Source organism: Dendrobium catenatum, unplaced genomic scaffold (assembly GCF_001605985.2).
Source record: "Dendrobium catenatum unplaced genomic scaffold, ASM160598v2 fragScaff_scaffold_416, whole genome shotgun sequence".
In the NCBI taxonomy this organism is placed as follows: Eukaryota; Viridiplantae; Streptophyta; class Magnoliopsida; order Asparagales; family Orchidaceae; genus Dendrobium; species Dendrobium catenatum.
In genome coordinates, this window is record NW_021318878.1 from 213482 (window position 1) to 237084 (window position 23603).

At 37.1% G+C, this 23603-nt stretch overlaps 1 pseudogene; it reads left to right on the forward strand.

Moving 5' to 3' along the window:
- Window positions 1-837: 837 nt before the first annotated feature.
- Window positions 838-19247, forward strand: LOC110114397 (annotated as a pseudogene).
- The last annotated feature ends 4356 nt before the right edge of the window (window positions 19248-23603 follow it).

Consider the following 23603-nt stretch of genomic DNA (forward strand, 5'->3'; position numbering starts at 1 on the left):
CGCAATCCTTTTGGCCTTCATCGTCAGACAAATGTCCTTCTGACTTACATCGCCCACCGATTACAGTCCTTTCGACCTCCGTCGCACCCTGACTACGGTCATGCTGACCTCCGTTGCCAGACAATGGTCTTTATGACCTCCATCGCCCACCGACTACGATTCTTTTGACCTCCGTCACCAGATTATGATCCTCCCGACCAAACAAACACATCAACAGTGATTCTTTATGTTTCCATCATGTAATGTACTTAATAAGATGTATATCAAGCTAAGGCCTTCTTCCAAGGAAGGGTCTCATTTGTAATCGACTGCTATACTAGTAGATTCATTCGAACTGGGCTAGACCTCGTGGTTTTTCCCCCTTTTTAGGGATTTTCCACGTAAAAATATTGATCTCTTATGAATGCTACATACTCTCTTATTTGATTGCGTGTCAGATTTTTGTACAATGTTAAGACGTTAAACTTTATATTTCTCTACTGTCGCGAATACAAACAATTATAAATATAGTTGTATAGTGGCTAATTACGTTTGGGTCAACATCCAATTCCTATTCAATTTGACATGGGTTGAAATTAAGTAATTTAAGCCCCTAAATTAATAAAATATGAGACATAATTGAGTGAATATCTTTTAGGAGATAAATGTGAATTATATTTAAAGAACATTTAAGATATGGTCCCCAATATACAAAAGCGCATATGTTATTCGTTTTTGAGATTTTTTTTTTGTAAAAAAATTATGCTCTCTTACAACTTTAATTTACAAAAAACTTAAGATATTAATTACATATACAATTATTATAAATTTTATTTCATCCGCAATAAGTCGCCGTAATGGCTTCTTCCTGCCTTGTCTACACTCCCCCTCTGCAATCGTTCAGAGCTCCCCGGCTTCAAAATCGCTAAACCAATTATATTTTCGATCCCAAATCAAAGAGTTCCGGCGAAATTGTCTCGTTCATTGGTCTTAAGAGCTATAAGAGAATGGCGAGAGTACGAGGATGTCGTGAGGGAGAAAGACCTCATTCGAGCCCTCCGGTTTCTGAAAACCATGGAAACCGTTCCCAATCCTCTCCAAACTCCTGCATCCGCTTATCTTCCTTATGCCCCCTTGAACCTTTCGTTGTCTTATATGCTGGACCTCCCCAGATTGGAAAAGGACTGGGAGGTGTTAGACACGTGCATCAATGCCGATGATATGAGGTTGGTAGGAAGCGCTTATGCGTTTTTGAAAGATCGTGGTTTGCTGGAGAATTTTGGAAAATGCAGAAATATTTGTAAAATTCAATCTCCTTCTACTGTTTTCAGTATTATTCATGTAATGGGGAAGAGGTTTAGATGCATTCAAAAGGATATTGGGTTGTCTTCTTACGTTGATTTTTGGTTTTTTGCTTTTGTGCTGAATGATTTGCCTTTACTATTTTGATTCTGATTTACGAGCTCATTTGCTTGTTTGAAGTTAGGAAACATGCTTTGAAGACGGTGTAGTTTACTGGGTCCTCCATTTAGTTGGATACTAGGAATTCACTCATTATCTTCCCTAAATGTAGTATTTATAGAATAAAATGTCTCAAGCTAATTAACTCCTCTTAATTTATCCGCTTTTAACTACTAAACTAATAACAAGCAGATTTACATCATCACTCCCCTCGCCAAGGAACTTGTCCTCAATGTCAAACAATCATGTCAATACAATGAGGCAGTAACCATCCATTCAACCACAATCTTTCAAGCAGTTTAATTTTGTGTGCTAGAACAACAGTGGCATCACCAGAGAAACCTTTGACCTACAGACATTTGAGGAAATCCTTGAGTTCATCATCCCTTAGGACCATGAATGTGGCATCCAATCATTGGCCAAAATTCCAATTGATCAATATTGTGCAACAATTGTGTTGTTATAAGCATTTGCACATCCCACTATTCTATAATATCATTAGCACACGGGCCTACGATGTCATTTTCAACACAATGTAAAGGTTGATCTTCAAGTATATGTTCAATGATCTCAAGAAGATGATCAAACATCGAAGAAATTTTAATTGAAAGAATTCCAATAACTCATCGTTTGTTTGTTCAAATACATTCAGTGGTAGCACAAAAGTGCTTCTCCATCCATATGTAATGAGGCAATTATAAAATGCAATGCATTGGACAGATTGTGGTTAAAAAAAAAAAAACTAAGCAACCTTAACAATTCATTTTTATTGACGATCTCCATTGAAATGAGGGATGTCTATTTTAAAGTTCTTGAATGACTAACTAAACTCTCTTCCATTATTGATTTATGATGTAATTGTGATTCAAATTGTTCTTCATGTGCGTTAAACATCTTATCATGTCATTTAAAATCAATGTGTTTGAAGGAATTTTTTCCTTATTTTTTCCATGATGCTCATCGATCCAATTGATATTGTTCTCCATGAAATATTACAACTATGCCGTGAGGATCGACTTTTGCAAGAAAATTTGAAGAAATGGTCATGAGGTAGAAGATGCAATGGTTTTGAGAAAGAAAATTTGATTGCACATTCTTGTTTCTCTTTTGCAAGAGATCGAGCAATTAGTATGCCAAAATGGAAGAAGATGCTTGCATTGAATTATGCTCCTAGAGTTTGAGATATGAGCCCGCGAACTATGTGATTCTTAAGGTGAAGTAGTGACTGGGATAAAAAAAGCTTGAACGAATGTTGTGCATGATGAGTATTGGCACAGACTTGACACGAAAGTCCCAACAACACATGATGAGGTTTGCAATCGTGTGTGTGTTTTAGTGGAGATGGAGTTGTTAGAGGTGGAACCTTGGTTGCCTAATTTGGATCGGGTTGTCAACGAGGTTAGGATGGGATATTGGACATGCAAATGATCGAGAAAGATATTACAATAATGATAGTGTTTGTTGTTATGGTTCTTGAATAGATCATCAGTGGGTTGGCATCCTCTCTAGGAACTTTAGATGTCAGCACATTTCTCCAAGTGGGAAGGAGCATTTTGTGGATTCTGAAAGAAAGAGGATGCAAAGATTGATGGGATTGGGTTAACACGGTGATATTAGCGTGCTTGCGGTCAAAAAAGTGTGGGTGTTGGATGGTGATGGTTGCTACTATTCATAACCATGGGAGATGAGGTGGGTAAAAAATCTTTGAAATTAACAGCCTAAGATTGGATAAAGAAATCATGGTTTCGAAGGTATCTTAAGTTCTTAATGCTAGATAATGGTGTTGTCGATGAGATTCATAAGAAGCTTGGTTTAGAGCGATCTAGAGCAAAATGGCTTTTCGGATGATCTTGAATCGGCTCGTGCAATGCAATGATGTTGATATAGAACCAAAAGCAAGCCATGATTAAAAATTAAAAATTTGAAATTAGTTCCAGCATATAGAAGATCTGAAATTAATTTGGGGGGAATTGATTGGGGGGGCGAGGGGAATTAATTGGAGGGAGCAAAAAGGGAAAGAGGGAGCAAGAGAGAGAGGGTAAATGGTTATGGGAGTGGGGAGGGGATGTGGGAGGAAATTAAGGGATTGAGATAGATTGCCAATCAAAGCCAATCTAAATAGAGAAAGAGGCTTTAATGCAATTGACTCTCTAAATTAAATTTGAATTTAATTGGCCTTGATTGGAGGGACTTCCCTAATATAACTTCTCATATTTTAGGAAAGAATTTCAAATTCGAAATGAATTAAAATATGAAATTAATCATTCCTAATTTAAGATGCAACACATATGGAAAGTAATTAATTAAGGATTTTAAATTTTTTAATAAACATTGATTGAAAATGTAATTAGGAGCCTTAATGGAAATAGGATTTAGAGAGGAGAGAGGTAGGGCTGGCGGCTAAAGGAGGGAGGGAGGAGTTAGGAAGATTTCAAATAGTTTTCAAGCAAAGCCAATTTAATTAAAAGAGATTTAATGTCGATATCTCTTGTAATTTAATTTCAAATTTAAATTGATTTGATTGAGAAACTTTCCAAATATAACTCATGTTAACTTAGGAAAGAATTCAAATTTGAAATTGATTCAAGATTGAATTAGTATCCTTCCAAATTTGTCATGATCTATTTTAGGAAAGTGGTAAGACTAGAAAATTTGGAGGCAAAGGAGGGGAGATGTGGCTGACGGCTAGGAGGGGATTAGGGGTAGGGCCGATGGCTAGGAAGGAAGATATGTGAAGACTGGCGGTGAGAGGAAGGGGAAGGATTTGGGTCGGCGGCTAGGAGGGGAGGTGGATGTTGGGCCGAAAATTAGGAGGAAGAGAGTGTAAAACCCGAAATTCGTCGTTTGAGTGCGTCGCACGCATTTCGATGCGCCGCGACGAACTTAGGTGAAATTTCAATGTCGTTGAAATTCGACGAAATAAATTTTATTAAATTTGTCACGAAATTTCAACTGAAACGATATAAAAAACTTTTGAATTCCGCATGGATTTGAAATTAAAATCGCCGAAGTTCGTTTAAGTAACAATTAGTCACTTCCCATTTTACCCTTCAAGACATATTAGGGAGGGGTGATAGGATGAGGGGCACATGCATAACTTCCCTTCATACATCTCCTTAAGCCCCTCACATGCCTAAGGGAGCGAACATTTCAGTCTCTTGTTGATTTCTTCGGCCGCACGCGAGAGAGAGGGAGGAGTGGCGACGGGAGAGCTCGGCGGGCGGTGGCCAGCAAGATTTCCAGCAAGATCTTTTAGGGAAAAGATAGGGGAAGACTTGGAGAAGCTAGGAGGTAAGTTATTCTTAAAGAACCTTAGTTTATTTCATGAGTTTCTCTTGAAGAAAAATTTAGGGTTTATGTTTTATTGAAGATTTTTTTAGAAAAACTTTAGGGCTTGCTTATACCTTTCTTTTTATGCCTTAAATTTGAATATTTCTTAAGGGAAAGCATAGGATCTGAAATTAGGGTTTCTCCTTTTTTATTTATTTTTGTAAGGAATGTTAGGAGAATTTAAAAGAAGAAGTTGTATGATGAAAAATGCAAAATGTTCTAAAGCTTTTTAGATTTTCCAAATTAGGGCTTTTCCTAACCTAGGGTTTTTAAGCTTGCATGTTCACAAATATTATTCCAAAGGGTTTAGGGAAGTTTCTAATGAAGAGAAATTGAAATTTTGAGAAAAAAATAAATTTTCCCAATTATTTTTATGCTTTATTCCAAAATTTTTAATGCCTTATATATATGTATAAGAAAGGGGAGTATTTTATAAGCAATTGGAATGAAATTAGTGTATTCTTAAGTTTCGATAATTTAGGTTTTATGTAAAACCGAAAATAATTGATGTAAAATCAAAATATGTGTGGGGATGATGATATATTACCTTGAGGATATGAGTAGGAAGAATATATGAAGCTTATAAGAGGGAATTAGTGTAATATAGATGTTTATTTTGGCAAGAAATTTATGTTGTGTTACTTTCTTTAGGTTGTGACAAGAAGTACAAATAAAGAGGAGAAGTGGATGCTTGCATAGTATTTTTGAGGTAGGATCCTTTTACTTACATGACCATATGACGTTTCATGCTTTTATAACTTTTATATATTATGTCCTTATGAAATTGATTTATGGAAATGGATACCTATTAAACATGTATTTCATTTACTTCATGTTTATTTCATGATTAAGATACAAGTCTAAAATACATGTTAAACAATTACTTCATGTTTATTTATTTCATGTTTAGGATGCATGTCAAACATTAGTTCATGTTTGAAATATATGAAATTATATGGAAATGAAAGAATTTATACTCATATGAAAAAAATATGGAAATGATTGTGCATGATTGATTTCGGAGTACCAAATACGGTGCAAAAGCACAAATATGGCTCTTATGAGCAATACGGGAACAATATGGCCCTTTGGGGCAAAGGAGGAAAAGAAATAAATGACTAAAAGATGTTTGTGTACCTAACCAGTACACCTCTGATTCTTCGATATGGTTATATATGATAAATAAGCAAACATATGAGATGACATTCATTACATGATATATATATATAAGACACATATACATGGCATACATAAATTGGAATTTATCTTAATATCTTCATTGTACTTGTCTTTGCTCCCTCCTGCCCTGGGTTGCCGCTGAAATTGAAATGTGTTCTACCCTTCCAGTGTGAATTGAATTCCCCTGTATACCTGAGCGGTGCTTCCACCGCGAGGGCTAAGGACCTAGGGGGAATTGGTGTCTTTTTCATTCTATTTGCCTTCATGTGATCTATGTGGTACCCCCCAGGCCGACTGAGCTACACGAAGCTAGGCATAGAAAGCGGGTCCTCCAGTTCTATTGTGTAATGCCTAGGGGTTCAATGTGTCCTCTAATCCCGGTGTATTGACTGTGTAGGAAAAGAAATAAAAGCATGTCCCAATTAGTTTAAAAAAGTAAATTTCATTTTATAAGACATGTGAGCATGTTTAGGATTAGAGATTCCTATTGAGCGTTAGCTCATTCCCTCGTGTTCGGATACTTTTCAAGAGAACCTGCTACATGAGATGGCTGACAACTCGAGGTTTACATACAGCCGTCGTGCACCGGGTGACAGGTTCTTATATTGTTTTCCTAGTTTTAGTTACTTTTTATTCTAGGTGGTTTTGGCATGAATAGTTTAAGTTTATAACCACCTTGTACATAAACTCTTTTTTGTTATGAAATGAAAAGTTTAAAGGCGCTTTTATGTTCCAATTGAAGCCTTTTAGCAAATTTTTTATACATGCAATTTGATAATTGAACTATTTTGAGCGTCTGATTCCGTTCCCGCCTCGTATTTACGAGCTAACCGGGCCGGGTCATGACAAGAGTGGTTTCAGAGCACAAGTTTAGGATCTGAATTAGTATAAAGCGTCATTAGGCTGATTGATGAGTCTTAGACATTTTAGGATTGTATGATGATGTGATGATTATTGAATTGGTTTTCTTTTAATTGGTTTAGGTCTATGGATCAGGAACTTGATGCCACTGATGGCAATATTAACGGGAATAATGATCCAGCTGGTAGAGAAGTTCTAGCAGTACCCTCTGTAGTTCAACCTGCTGGTGGTAGTAGCACTATCATAGACAATTTCACCCAAATGATGGTGGCTGTGACACATTTGATTCAGCATTCCCAGGAGCAGCCCCAGTCTAGTTCTAAAAGAGAGACTCATGTAGATAAGTATTTGAAAATTTTTCAGGACATGCGACCACCTCTTTTTGCTGGAGTAGCAGAACTAGTAGATGTTGAAAACTGACTTTTAAGGACCGAGAAAATCTTAGAAGGCATGCATTGTCCTGATGATCGAAGGGTAACTTTAGCCACCTTTGCTCTGGATGGGGAGGCTGAGAGATGGTAGAGGGGGCAGTTATTGGATAAGTTTGGTGGTAGAGCAGCTTCTCAGATCTTATAAGATGACTTTGTGAAAGTCTTCAGAGATTTGTTCATGCCTCCTTTTACGAGGAGACAGATGCAGGAAAGATTTATGCGACTGGTGCAAGGTGATCGGACAGTCATGCAGTATAAAGCTAAGTTTATCATGCTGTCCGTTATGCCTCTCAGATTATTGCAAGTGCTGAGGACAAGTGCTATAATTCTTATTAGGGCTTTGCGATGCAATTCGCCAGCCGCTGATTCCTCTTGGCATTGAATATTATACTGTGTTGGTTGAAAGAGCAAGGATGATAGAGGTTGATTTTTAAACTGTCCAGAAGAGGAGAGATTTCCAACATAAGAGGAAGAATTTTGAGAAGACCAGGAGCTTCCAGACTCATTATGGAGGTTCTAGTATAAAGAAGATCATAACTGATAGTGGTGGGAGTTCTTCCAGTGCCAGAACTTGTGACAAGTGTGGCAAGATGCATAGAGGTGAATGTTTGTCTGGCTCCAATATTTTCTTTTGGTGCCATCAGTCTGGGCATATGGCTAGGGACTGCCCAAGGGGTCCAAGGGAAGGGAGGTCTAGTGCTCCTCTACCTCAGCAGAATACTGGGAGACATCCTACAGTTGGTAGACCGAGAGCTCAAGAGTCTACTGATTTTGCTTCAGTGCCTAGTCATCCAGTTGCGAGACCTGTTGTGCAACCAAGTATTTATGTCATTACACAACAAAAAGCCAAAGAATCACCTGATGTGATTACAGGTATTATTTATGTCCAATGTTTACCAAATAGAGTACTTTTTGATACTGGAACATCGCATTCATTCATTAGTCAGGAGTTCATTAAGAAACATGCATTGGATGTCTGCACTATGCCTACTACATTATTAGTTTTGCTACCTGATGGGTCTAGTATGATTGCTACGAATATGTGTTCAACATTTCTTACTATTTGTGAGAGGGAGTTTAATGTTGTGTTGATTGTATTACCTCTATTGGAGTTTGATGTGATTCTAAGGATGGATTTGATGTCTAATCAATTCATCTCCATAGACTGCAGTAAGAAAGTGGTGAAGATCAAGTTTTTTGGAGGAGAGAAACTTGTCTTCCAGGGCGATCGAGGTGTATCTTCTATGATCATCTCATCTATGAAGGCTTATAGTTTAATTTTGAAGGGGTACCCAAGATTTCTAGCTTATGTAAGGGACACTTCAAAACAAGTGCCAGATTTGAAGGAGATTGCTATGGTAAGAGACTTTCCTGATGTGTTTCCTGAACTCTTACCTGGAATGCCTCATGTTAGAGAGATTGATTTCTCAATCGATTTTGTACCTAGTGCTGAGCCTATTTCAAAAGCACCCTATCGTATGGCGGTTAAGGAACTTTAGGAGTTGAAGTCTCAATTGCAAGAACTAGTGGAGAAGGGATTTATTCTCCCTAGCACTTCACCTTGGGGAGCACCAGTTCTCTTTGTAAAGAAGAAGGATGGTAGCATACGACTCTGTATCGATTATAGGGAGTTGAACAAGCTTACCATTAAGAACAAGTATCCTTTACCGAGGATTGATAACTTGTTTGATCAACTAGTGGGAGCCACAGTCTTTTCCAAGATTGACCTGAGATCTGTATATTACCAGTTGAGGATTAAGGAGGAAGACATCCCTAAGACAGCATTTAGCTCAAGGTATGGACACTATGAGTTCACAGTGTTACCTTTTGGGCTAACAAATACCCCAGCTGCTTTTATGGATCTGATGAATCGGATCTTCCAGTCAATGTTAGATAGTTTTGTCATTGTCTTCATAGATGACATTCTTATCTATTCTTGTGATGAAGAGCATCATGCCATTCATCTCCAGGCAGTATTGCAAACTCTAAGAGGCAATGAATTGTTTGCCAAGTTCTCTAAATGCAAGTTTTGGCTGAAGAATGTGACTTTTATGGGTCATGTCATTAGTGGAGATGGTATTTCTGTGAACCAGCATAAGGTACAGTCTATAGCTCAATGGCCAAGACCTATGACAATAACAGAGATACGGAGTTTTCTTGGCTTAGCTGGCTATTACTGAAGGTTTGTAGAGGGGTTTTCCAAGATTGCTGCACCTTTGAGTAGATTGACTCAGAAGGCATTAAGTTTGAGTGGAACAGTCAATGTGAGGAAGCTTTTTAAGAGTTAAAGAATCGTTTGATGACTGCACCAATTCTTACGATTCCTTTGGGCAGTGAGGGATTTCAGATTTTCAGTGATGCGTCGCTGAAGGGTTTGGGTTGTGTCTTGATGCAACATGGGAGAGTAGTTGCCTATGCTTCTAGGCAATTGAAGATTCATGAGAAGAACTACCCAACCCACGATTTGGATCTTGCTGTAGTAGTCGTTGCCTTGAAGATTTGGAGGCACTATTTATATGATGTCATTGTGAAGTGTCCACTGATCACCAAAATCTGAAGTATATCTTTTCTCAGAAAGTGATGAACTTGAGGCAGAGGAGATGGATGGAACTGCTTAATGATTATGATTTAAACATTCAGTATCATCTGGGAATAGCCAATACTGTTGCTGATGCCTTGAGTAGAAAATTGCCAGTGAAGTTAAATAGTTTATTAACTCAACAAGAGAAGCTGATTGAAGAGATGGATAGATTGGAGTTATCAGTGTTACTTCTTACAACTAAAAATAAGGATGGTTGAGTTAGTTGACTGTGCAAGCTGATTTGAAGAGTAAGATAGTTGAAGCCTTATGGAAGGATCCAGATTTTGTAAAGATCATTCAGTTAGGAAAGGCTGGGCATGAAGAGGATTTTATTCTTGATGAAGACAATCTCCTTTGGTTTAAGGGCAAGGTTTGTATACCTAATGTTGATGACTTGAGGAAGGATGTTCTTTATGAAGTCACCACTCTGCTTATACTATTCATCCTAGTAGTAATAAGATGTATCAAGACCTTAAGGGTTTGTTTTGGTGGCTCGGGTTGAAGAGGAGTGTAGCTGATTTTGTTGCTAAGTGCATTGCATGTTAGTTGGTAAAGGCTGAACATCAAAGGCCAAGTGGATTACTTCAACCCTTACCAATTCCAGAGTGGAAGTGGGATGACATTGCTATGGATTTCGTGTCAGGTTTACCCCGATCACGATAGGGTCATGATGCTAATTGGGTTATCATTGATAGGCTTACAAAGTCTGCTCACTTTTTTCCTATCTGATTGACTGATTCAGTTGAGAAGCTAGCAATGTTGTATGTGGCTGAGATTGTACAGTTATACGGCGTGCCTAAGTTCATAGTATCTGATCTAGATGATAGATTTACTTCTAGACTTTGGAGGAAAGTACAAGAAGCTATGAGCACCAGATTGACATTTAGTACAGCCTTCCATCCTCAGACTGATGGACAAACAGAGAAGACTATTCAAACTCTTGAAGATTTGTTGAGACTGTGTATTCTTGATTTTAGTGGAAGTTGGGAATCTCATATTCCTTTGATACAGTTTGCCTACAACAATAATTTTCAAGTCAGCATAGGAATGGCCCCTTATGAAGCCCTCTATGGAAGAAAATGTAGAACACCTCTTTGTTGGGCAGAAGCAGGTGAGAGGAAAGTAATTGGATCAGATTTAGTTGATGATGCTAAAAGCACAATCAGAATGATCAGGGATAGGTTGCTAGCAGTACCAGATAGACAGAAGAAATATTATGATGTTAAGCACCGTTTTGTGGAATTCAATGTAGGAGATTTTATTTTCATTAAGATCAGGCCTATGAAGGGTGTGCTGCATTTTGGCAAGGTTGGCAAACTCAGTCCCCGCTACATTGGTCCTTTTGAGATAGTGGAAAGGATTGGGAAGGTGACCTACAGATTGGCTTTACCCGCTACATATGCTGTCCATAATGTATTTCATGTTTCTTCACTGAGGAAGTTTGTATCAGATGATCCTTCTAAGATCATAATAGAAGATATGGACATACAACCAGATCTTACTTATGTTGAAGAACCGGATCGTATTTTGGAGTTCAGTGTGAAGCAACTAAGAAGCAGGGAGATCCCTTTTGTTAAAGTTCTATAGAATCATGGCTTGGAAAAAAAGGTCACTTGGGAGAAGTCGTCAGAAATGAGGAAGTGTTATCTTCATCTCTATGTGTAAGGTATGATTGTTTTCCTCTCTTTTAAATTTCGAGAACGAAATTTTTATTAGGAGGGGAGAATTATAAAACCCGAAATTCGTCGTTTGAGTGCGTCGCACGTATTTCGATGCACCGCGATGAACTTAGGCGAAATTTCAATGTCGTCGGAATTCGATGAAATAAATTTTATTAAATTCATCACAAAATTTCGATCGAAACGATATAAAGAACTTATATCGAATTTTGCGCAAATTTGAAATTAAAATTCGCTGAAGTTCGATTAAGTAACAATTAGTCATTCTCTCCATTTTACCCAAGATATATTAGGGAGGGTGATAGGATGAGGGGCACATGCATAACTTCCCTTCATACATCTCCTTAAGCCCCTCACACGCCTAAGGGACAGAACATTTCAGTCCCTTGTTGATTTCTTCGGCCGCACGCGAGATAGAGGGAGGAGTGGCGACGGGAGAGCTCGGCGGGCGATGGCCAGCGAGATTTCAGGCAAGATGTTTTAGGGAAAAGATAGAGGAAGACTTGGAGAAGCTAGGAGGTAAGTTATTCTTAAAGAACCTTAGTTTTTTTCATGAGTTTCTCTTGAAGAAAAATTTAGGGTTTATGTTTTATTGAAGAATTTTTTAGAAAAACTTTAGGGCTTGCTTATACCTATCTTTTTATGCCTTAAATTTGAAGATTTCTTAAGGGAAAGCATAGGATCCGAAATTAGGGTTTCTCCTTTTTGATTTATTTTTGTAAGGAATGTTAGGAGAATTTAAAAGAAGAAGTTTTATGATGAAAAATGCAAAATGTACTAAAGCTTTTTAGGTTTCCCAAATTAGGGCTTTTCCTAATCTAGGGGTTTTAAGCTTGCATGTTAACAAATATTATTCCAAAGGGTTTAGGGAAGTCTCTAATGAAGAGAAATTGAAATTTTGAGAAAAAATAAAATTTCCCAATTATTTTTATGCTTTATTCCGAAATTTTTAATGCCTTATATATATGTATAAGAAAGAGGAGTATTTTATAAGCAATTGGAATGAAATTAGTGTAATCTTAGGTTTCCATAATTTAGGTTTTATGTAAAACCGATAATAATTGATGTAAAATCAAAATATGTATGGGGATGATGATAAATTATCTTGAGGATATGAGTATGAAGAATATAGGGAGCTTATAAGAGGAATTTAAGAGGGGATTAGTGTAATATAGATGTTTATTTCGACAAGAAATTTATGTTGTGTTACTTTCTTTAGGTTGTGACAAGAAAAAGTACAAATAAAGAGGAGAAGTGGATGCTTGTATAGTATTTTTGAGGTATGATCATTTTCCTTACATGACCACATGACGTTTCATGCTTTTATAACTTTTATATATTATGTCCTTATGAAATTGATTTATGGAAATGGATACCTGTTAAATATGTACTTCATTTATTTCATGTTTACTTCATGATTAAAATACAAGTCTAAAACACATGTTAAACAATCACTTCATATTTATTTATTTCATGTTTAGTATGCATGTCAAACATTAGTTCATGTTTGAAATATATGAAATTATATGAAAAGGAAAGAATTTATACTCATATGAAAAGAATATGGAAATGATTGTGCATGATTGATTTCGGTGTACCAAATACGGTGCAAAAGCACAAATATGGCTCTTATGAGCAATACAGGAATAATATGGCCCTTTGGGGCAAAGGAGGAAAAGAAATAAATGACCAAAAGATGTTTGTGTACCTGATCAGTACACCCTGATCAGTATTATACATGTACATGGCATGCATAAAATATCTATCATTCTTAAGACATAAGAAAGTTAGCATGTGTAGGAAAAGAAATAAAAGCATATCCCCATTAGTTTAAAAATATAAATTTCATTTTATAAGACATATGAGCATGTTTAGGATTAGAGATTCCTATTGAGCGTTAGTTCATTCCCTCGTGTTGGGATACTTTTCAGGAGAACCTGCTACATAAGATGAGTGACAACCTGAGGTTTACATACAGCCGTCGTGCACCAGGTGACAGGTTCTTATATTGTTTTCCTAGTTGTAGTTACTTTTTCTTTTAGGTGGTTTTGGATTGAATAGTTTAAGTTTGTAACCACCTTGTACATGAACTCTCTTTTGTTATGAAATGAAAAGTTTAGAGGCACTTTTATGTTCCTATTGAAGTCTTTTAGCAAATTTTTTATACATGCAATTTGATAATTGAACTGTTTTGAGCGTTTGATTCTGTTCCCGCCTCGTATTTACGAGCTAACCCGACCGGGTCATGACAGAGAGAGGGTGGCCTACAGCTAGGAGAAAGGAGGCACGATGGTGGAGATGCGGGCCGGCGGCTTGGAGAAAGGGAGGGAGTCGGTGGAGAAGATAAACCACGAGCCCGAACGCTTCCTGCGGCTGATGGGTAATACTTTGCCCTCACCTAGGGACTTCAAACCATGAGCCCGGGCACTTCCTGCGGCTAGTGAGTAATACATTGCTCTCACCTAGGGACTTCATCTCTCATAAGAATTCTCAAAGCCCTCAAGAATAAAGAGCTGAATTTTTTTTCTTACTAATCATCCATCACCTCAAAAGAAGAGGAGCGAGCTATAAATAGCCAACAACAACAACAACAACAACAACATCAAGCCTTTATCCCACTACGTGGGGTCGGCTACATGAATCCCTGGGGTCACATAAGCCTACTCGCTCAAGTGAGGGTAAAAGAAAATGCGTAAATAAACAAAAATACAAATAATAACTCAAAATAAAGTGGTACAATCATGGTCGTCGATCTTCAGCCCCTACTCTGATAAACTTTCACCTTTTAACTGTCGGATGCCCTCATCAGATGTTTTATGGTTTCTTGAATTAGTGATATTATGCTTTCTCAACAAGAGCGCCAATATTTGGATCATCAATCATAATTGAACATTTTGAACTATTTAACATTTCTAAAAGAAAAAAAAAAGGAAAGCAACATAAAAAAACAAAGCCTTTATCCCACTACATGAGTAGGCTACATGAATCCTTTTTCTCCATCGTGTCATGTTAAAAGTCAAATTCTCATTTAAATATAATAAAGAAAGGTCATTTCTAATATTTTCCAATGAAATCTTTTTTTAAAGAAAAAAAGAAAAGCGAAAAAAAAAATGATGGGAAAACTTTTTCATTATTCTCATATCAATGTTCTCCCCATATGGGTATTTATAGAATATAATGTCTTAAGGTAATTAAATCCTTCTAATTAATCCACTGTTAACTACTAAACTATGCGCAAATGGATTCATATCATTGGATGTAGTGTTTGTTTGGGGCATCCTTTGCATTGTTTTGCTTTTCAAACTGTTGTCATACTTATGTTTGGTTTCAACTTTCTTTTAGTTTTTCATAAATTTTTTTGTGATGAGAAACAGCTTTTAATATCTAAATATGCTAGAGTGTGGCAGCTTAAAATAAAAAAAGCCATTTTATGACCATAAAGTCTTGTTGCATGTTACTCCATGTCTAGCATGGCTCATATTTTAATATTTTAGATGCCTTTTTACGAGAGAATCTTTGATATGGGTGCATATTTGACTATGCATAGAGCTGATAAATGGGGGAATTTATGCTCTGCTTAAATTTCCTTTCATTTCTACAATAAGAAAAGTGGCTAGTATAAGAGAAGTTGATACATGAAAGGATGTCTATTATTGTAAGTGGACTTATTTATAAAAAAATTGAAAAACAAGACGAATTCGTTAATCAAGAACATATGATTTTGAGAGAGAAACAAGCTTGAAAATTGTTGTCTATGCCAATAGGCGTTAACATGTATTATGGTAAGCAGGAGAATCGAAGTATACTTAAATCCTATAGCTTAAGAGTTCTCAAACTTTATGGACATATTTTTTTCATTTTCAGAGTTTAGAAATGCATGCTTAAGTAGCTGGAACTCCTTGGGGATGGAGAGGGTTCTCGAATTGGTTGCTTTAAAAAAAAAAGATAGAATGAAATTTTGTCTGTCAAACAAAAGTTAAACTTCTTATTGATTTTGCTACAACTAAGGGTTGCTTTCTGTTGTGAATATACATGCTTGGAGCAACAGTTGATTGCGCTTGAGTTAGATACATTAAGGCTTCAAATACATTTTATTAGTGTGCTTGTTCTCTGGAACATTTTCATATTCCATTAGTCTGTTTAACCTACTTAATTGTGCTCTAACTTACACTAAATATATTTTTCTTCACGACAAATAACCATATCGCGCTAAGTCAGTCTGTCCTTTGTTGGAGAATGGATAGTTTCAAAGTCAATGCAATTGCCCATTATGATATTTTCTGTTTTGAGAAATGACCTCACAACCTATTTCGGATCCCTTGTTAAGCAGCCATGTGTTGTTATTTTCTCTTTTTATTCTTAGCCATATTCTTTCGCACTGAAGCGCAAGGATAGCGTTTACTTTTTAAATCTAAAATCCTTAAAAGAATATGCAATGTAACCTCGTGGAGCTCATGCATTCCTCGTGGATGCTTAGATTGTACGATTCCTCATTATGGGCATATGTGATCATGTTGGCATGGTAATGCTATTTATGTTTGCAGGACATTTTCTGTTTTATCAATGGTTCTAAAAATAGCTTGGCACTGTATACAATTCCGTTTACTGACATTTTTCTTTTAAAATAGTTCTATTTCATATTTTTTTTCTTTATATTTTTTTGCTTTACAGTTATGGATGGAGCAAGAGAGGTCACACCAACAATTTTAAAGGAACAAACTGGCTTGGAAGGTAAAGTATGTCCTCTACTGTCTAGCAGTCACTACCCAAATTCATTACAAGGGATTAAGTCTATAAGCCATTGCCTTGCAACCTTAACATAGCAAATAAATGAAAATATATTTTATTCCAATGAAACAATTCATTGTGAAAATTAAGCTAAATTGAATCAAGATTGACTCCGTGCCAAATCATATGAACTAACCTAAATCTTTGAAGTAAAAATATATCCCTCTTGCTCTTACCATCTTTGCATGTTCTTATTTACATAAATAACCAATAAAATATAGACCAATGAATACAAATATAAAAAGTTATGCTCAAATCGTTGCTTGATATAATGCTTTTGATGAAATAAATAAACATGAAGATTTTTATCACATGGACTTAATATTGATCCTCAATATGATCCTATTATTATTGGTAAGTCTTTGGTCATTCCCCAACTACTTGCTTAGCACTATATATATAACAACTTCAGAATAACTTTGCCGCACACATTTGTCTTATTCCATAATAATTCAATCATTGTGGAACTCGATCATATGCCTTCTTAAGGATAATAAAAACCCATATTGGGTACCTTTATTTGCTCTCTCTCTATATTTTTTAATTGTCTTAACATAAAAATCACTTTCATGGTAGTTCTTCTTGGTGTGAAATCAAATTGATTATTTCAGCTGACTTAATATTTCGTAGTCTATCTTCATTACTTTCCTACCTAGCTTTATTGTTTGATATAAGTTTGACTTCTTTATTACCATGAAATGTTTATCCTTCAACCATTTGACAACCACCTAATCTTCACCCTCATAATTTTCCAAATTTTATTCCGGTCCCTACTCGTTCTATGAAGATGGGTACTTCATCATTAGCTAGTATTAGCATTGAGACTAAACAACCTACTATAGGAACACCTGAGCTCCCTCAAATTTGAGAATTTAGTAATAATCAAGATTCTTAGCAAACTTATAATTCATTTGCGAGCATTCATAGTGTCGAAATTTTAGTTGATAAAAGTTCCAGATTCTATTTACTAGATGGGTCAGAAATCGGAGAAAAATCTATTTCTACTCTCTTGTATTCATAAGGCTTCAGGCAAGACATTCTAAATGAGTTTTTTTTAGCTTATAGGATCCATTGGATGTTGCATAGTTGGTTATCATGATATTTTTGTTTTTGCCTTTTTTTGCAGTTCTTTATAATTATTTTTATTATAAGTATGTCATTTTTTGTTATAATATTATTATTATTCTTAATTCGCATGTAGGTCTAAAACTTTGCTTTTACGTGTCTTGTCAAAGCAAACTTTGCTTTATTTTTTAGTCCATAATGCTCCTCATTATTTGGTTTATTATGTTCATCTAAAATAAGTTTTTTAAACACCCTCATTAAATAATTTCTTGAGTTGCTAAACTGTCCTCTGTTATGCCTGGACCGGTCCGGTTCTACACACGGCAGACCAATACTAGGCGGAACCGGGGGGGGGGGGGGGGGGGGGAGATTGTGTGGGCCCAGGCATGCGCTAAACACTTCGTTTGGAGGGAAATTTTGAATTAGAAGGGTGTTTAGGAAATTTATATCCTTCCTTTAGCTTTAATTAGGGAGTAATGAGGGAATTAGGTTTTAATCTTGAATTTGAATTGGAATTTGAGATCTAGATTTTCTTGCTTTGGGCTCTTGGCGTTGCCGGAGATTTGGAGAGTAGTTCTTCCTCTCAAATCGAAGAACAATTATATCTTTGCTATTTTGTTTCATCTTCTAGTAGAATACAAGTCTTGCATCGATTTTTCTCTCAGATTTCCCTGGATTGTGCTTATTTCCTGCTGTAAACAGCAGGTTTTTGCTATTTTCCTGGTACAAATAGCCATTTCACTGCTGTTTGCTTATCGATTTGGGTTAGGATTGCTTGCGAACTCAACTATTACCTTAGGGTTACTTGCGAACTCAAGTATTTCCTATCATCCTCTTTAAACTCTCTTCTACCTTTTTGAATTTAACCATTGTACTCCTGTGAGCAATAATTTAAATCCTAAGTGATCTATTTGTCATTTGTACAGCTTCGAAGCTTGCACCTAAGAAGTGGGGTCTTTCTGGAACCTCTAGGATTATCTTGCTTGAATTTTTAGGTGGCGCTAATCTTCTGATCTCTCAAGGAAGACATAAGGCCTAATATTTCAGCGGTATTAGGTTTGGCTTCTATTGATGCTGTTTTTCTTGGGGGAACCTGTCTTGCACAAATATTATGCTTTTGGCCTCCTTACAGGAGCTGAGTTCTTGTTCATGAAGCAGGGCATGTTCTAACAGGTGACTTTTTAAGCTAGATATACAATCCCAACCATCTTATAGCATATGCATATTTGACCTCTTGGTGATATAAAATATGTGCAGCAGTCCATGAATTTTAAATCAATATTCTTTGTTGAAATAGTGAGTTTAAGGTTTCATTTGGGACGGCTTTATTATTGCATCATAAAACTACTTTTCAGTACAAAATTTTAAATTTTTGAACTAAAAAGCTGTCTTAAGAAGCAGTTAAAAAGCCACCCCAAACGAAGCATACATGACTAATTTAATTTAACTTTACCTTCAATTATTCCAGCATATCTGATGGGATGCCCTATAAGAGGGGTAATTTTGGACCCCATTGTGGCAATGAAGATGGGCATCCAAGGCCAGGTATTATATTATATGTAGATTTACTAATAGCCTTTTTCTTTTTCTGTGGAATTAGGACAAGCTTCTGTGCGTTGGAAAGTCGGATCTTTTTTCCATGCTTCTCTTTTATCAATTCTCAATACGGATTATCTAAGAAATATGAGCACATGCCTTTTACAATGAACAATTTCTAGTTTCTTACTTAACTCTGATGAAAAATAGAAGGAAAATTTATGTGGTCATCGCCATGACTCAACCCCTTATGTGAAAAGGTTGGAGTAGCTCTTGTGGAAGTTAAGATTAGAGAGAATCGTCTTAGATGGTTTGGCCACATTAAACGGAGGCCTTCCGATGACCCTATTAGGAAAGTTGAGGTATTAGATTTGACTTATGTTAAGAAATGTAGAGGTAGACCTAAAAAGATTTGGTTAGATAATATTAGAAATGATCTTTTTTATTAGATTTAAATGAAAATTTGACTTTTATCATGACACAATGGCGAAAAAGGATTCATGTATCCGACCCCATGTAGTGGGACAAAGGCTTGATGTTGTTGTTGTTGCATGACTCAATCCCTTATCAAAAGAAACAAAAATTGAATTTCTCATCAATGTAGTATGGGAAAAAAAAATCTAAACCCTATGTTGACCTCATTTTTATATGAGGTCAGCATGACCCATTCAATCCTCAATCAAACATTCAATCAACATTTAAATCCAGGTCATAATCATCAATCAATGACCAACAACCATTCAATTAATCAAAGTTCCGATTAACTTTCAATCATTCAATTTTCGATCTACATTTCGATTAATTAACCTTTCAATCATCATCGCTTACAATATAATTTGTGATCGACCTCGTTGATCTTTCTTTGAAATCAACATTGAACTGCATACATATTAATTAAGATCGATATGATTGCACACATTACATTTGAGGATATTTAGTTCGATTTGAGCCAATTTAAGCCCGATGACGTCGTCATCGATTCTGAAATTGAGTCAATTACTTATTATATTGAACGAATTCCAACAAAATTTTATCCACATCCGCTTCAATTGACTCGATTTAACATGTCTTGGCTTAGTTTAAGTCTAATCAACATCAATTAACATTAATCAATTTTAAATAATTAATTTAAAACATTAAGCCTACCAAACATCAATGTTTTATCAATTCTTTTGTACCAATTTGATGCCTAAATATCCCTCAAAATCCTCTAAACTTTAGCCCTTTAATCTATCAAAAATCAAGCACTTAATTTTGACCTTTGGATTGGAAATGGAAGGCTAGGTTTGGCTTGCTGGCTATACCATTCCACTAGCAGCCACCTTAGTGAAAGGAGCTCACTGTCACGTTTTGAGGCTGTTAGGGCCGGCCAAAAAGGGGGCTGCTTGCACTCCACGCCTCCATTCCAAGAAGCAGCCGCCCCTTGGTATGGATCTCCCTCTCATTCTCACGAGAGAATGAGAGGGAGATTGGAAATGGAAGGCTAGATTTGGCTTGCTGGCTATATCATTCCACTAGCAGCCACCTTAGTGAAAGGAGCTCACTGTCACGTTTTGAGGCTGTTAGGGCCGGCCAACAAGGGGGCTGCTTGCACTCCACGCCTCCATTCCAAGAAGCAGCCGCCCTTTGGTATGGATCTCCCTCTCATTCTCACGAGAGAATGAGAAGGAGATTGTCTCTCTCATCCGTTCTTAAAGCTACTAGGGCCGGCCAAGAGACAAAGGGAGCCATCTACGTCGCGATTCCCATTCCTCTTGCGCCTCTAAGCAGCAGCTCTCTCCTCTTCTCTACTCGTCCAAGCAAAAGAAAGAAGATTTGTTACTTTTTCGACTTCAGTACCTAAAGACAGGGATTGAGTGCAATGTTTCCAACACAAATCATAGAAGAAATGCATGTTGGATCTGCAGTATTGAGCATAAAAATATGCTAGATCTGCTGCAGTTTTTAGCACCAAAGCATGATGGATTTACTGCAGTTTTTGCCATAAAAAAAAAAAAAACTGCTATAGTTTCGACCACAAAAACAGGGTGGATTTATACAAATTTCAGCCATCAAGAGAACTAGGGCCGGCCAAGATGTCTCCTGGAGCCATATACCTCACGGTCCATCCTCTTGCTAAAGCCAACCAAGCAAGCTGCAGTAGATTTCGGTTAAATTAGAGAGCTGCTGTTTGGATACTATGTTCAAGAGAGGAGATCTATCCAAAGATTTGGCCACCATTTCCCTTGTACAACAGACTTCAACCAGCCTTTATACCAGATTTTGGTCATCCAGTTCTAATGTTCGTTCCCTGCCGTGAAGACCCTCCAGATGGCGGTTTGGGCTGCAGTTGGAAGAGGCTGCTTCGAGAGAGTTACGATCCCGACATTCGAACTGAAAAGTGGATGTGCTTTGGCCTGTTTGCTATTCAGGATATCAAGAAGGGTGAAGAAATCACGTTTGATTAAGGGTGTTTGGTGCCGCTGCTATGAAACGTGTGTGTGGTTTTGTTGAGTGCCGTGGTTACATAGGAGGAGCTACAAGGATCAATCTTGATACAACTGATGCTAATGAAGCTTGTATTGCACAATACAAGGTAAGATACTAAACTATTTGGTTGAAATGGATGCTCTCAAAATGTTATTACAGATCTCCACTTAATTTTTTTTTTATTAGAATAATCTCATATCACTATGGTGTGTACAGAACCTGATTTATGTCAAATATGCGAAGCATACTATCATATATTGTTAAAAATAAAACTTATTTATCATATAGATGCAAGGTATTCAACTTTGCATTAATCTGCCATGATTTGTAGGTATAAATGTTGTTCTTTACTCCACCTGCTATATAAAAATTTAGACCAATTGTCTCTATGGAAAATAAGGATCCAAGCACTATTTAACTTCTAGTTTGTTTTGCGTGATTAGTTCATGACTTCATGTTTTGTAAATTTTCCGATTAAAATTTTTGGTTTGTGGCCCTTATGTTTTGAGGAAATATTGCGCATTGCATATGAAAAGCAATGAGTACATGTGGGCTCCGAAAATTCGGCCTCGGCCTCCGCTCGATTTTCTTATTCAGCGAGGGAGTTTTAACGAACTATGTTCCGGGGTAAATTTTGGAAGGCAGATGGGTTTGTAGATAAGACACTACCCAGAGATTTCGCCCTCATTTTGTGAGACTTATGATCTGAGTTATGGTTTCCTATAGGTGCAAGCCCCTATAGTTAATTACCCCTCCCGATCACGAGAGAGAACTTTCGATTAAGGCTAGTCGTCAATCAGATACGTAGAGAATACGTGTTATCTGGCATATAGTAGCAGCAAGGGTTTGGGAATTGGTAGAAATTGAATTTGGAAACTAGGTTTGGATTTTGGGTTGAAAGATTTGATATTTAAATAGAAATTGCACCATCTTGCACTTAAAGCGGATGGTGGGGGAATGGATGATGGGCCCGATCAAGATCCCATGTTCCATCGTCACGGGCCATCGTGGTCCCTAGTCTACTTAGTCAGAGGAGTAGTCGACCCAACCTGACAGAAGGATCCTTGTCGGCAGCCATGGGTTGCTTCGTCCAAGGGGACCTTGTAGACCGGGGTGAATTTGTCTAAGGGGACAAATTTAAATCCACCTTAGCTGACAGAGGGCTTTGTGCCCTATCAATCATATTCTATTGATTCACTATCTCAAGGATTTGATGTCAGTAAGGAGCGTATTGGCTCTGGCTATAATCGAGATATCGTGGTGCCATTTGGCGGAGAACCACCGCGTTCAGAGGGCCCCGGGCGTCGTAACCGTTATCCTGCGGTGGCCATTTAGCGGCAGACGCGCGTTAGAGGACACGTACACGTCCTTACTGGCAGGAGATTGTTGAGAATGGATCCTAGTTGATATTTTCGACTAGGCATTTAGCTCTTTTGTGAGCTGAAGTAAATTTGAATTTGTCCACCTCGGCAAACTGTTGTGGGAGGGGATGGATTTTGTTTTGAGCACTGATGATTTGATTTCAATTTTAAATATCTTGAAATTTGGATTGATTCTGGATTTTTAGAATATATTTGGTGGATCTTTGGAATTTGGACATTTGGGATGGCATTTGCAAATATTTGAGAATCCCTCCGGTTGAGATAAGCAATCAACACGGCCATCATCGGGGTGACCTCGAAGTCACTTGAAAAATACTTGAATTTTGTAGAAGTTTGAGGGCATTTTTGAAATATTTTATGAACCCCTTCGGTTGAAATCTGCATTCACACGGCCATCATCGGGTTTTTTGGGGTCATATTCCATTTGTTGATTGAACCTTGTCAACTCGATCAAGCTTTGCTCGAGATCGGTTTCTCGTAGGCTTCGTGCCTTGTTCATGAATTTTCTTGGTTTTTAGGCATTGAAGCCTAAAAGAATGTATTTAAACAAATACACCGGTCGCTACAACCATGTATCTATTTGATAGTTCGAACCCTGTCGACTCCTATTGATCCGTATAGAAGGATCGGGTTCTGTAGGCTTCATGCCTTTGTTCATGAACTTTCTTTGTTGAAGGCCTTAAAGGCCGAATATGAATGTTGTAGACGCCTTCTGTCTGCTGTATCAGTTTTGCAGATCGCATGGCGTTAGATTGTAGATCGTAGATGCCTTCTGTCTGCTTGTATCAGTGTTGCAGATCCGGGGAGGCATTTTGATTTTCCTCCCCCTTTCTCATTCACCGGGGAAGGGTCTTCCTGAACT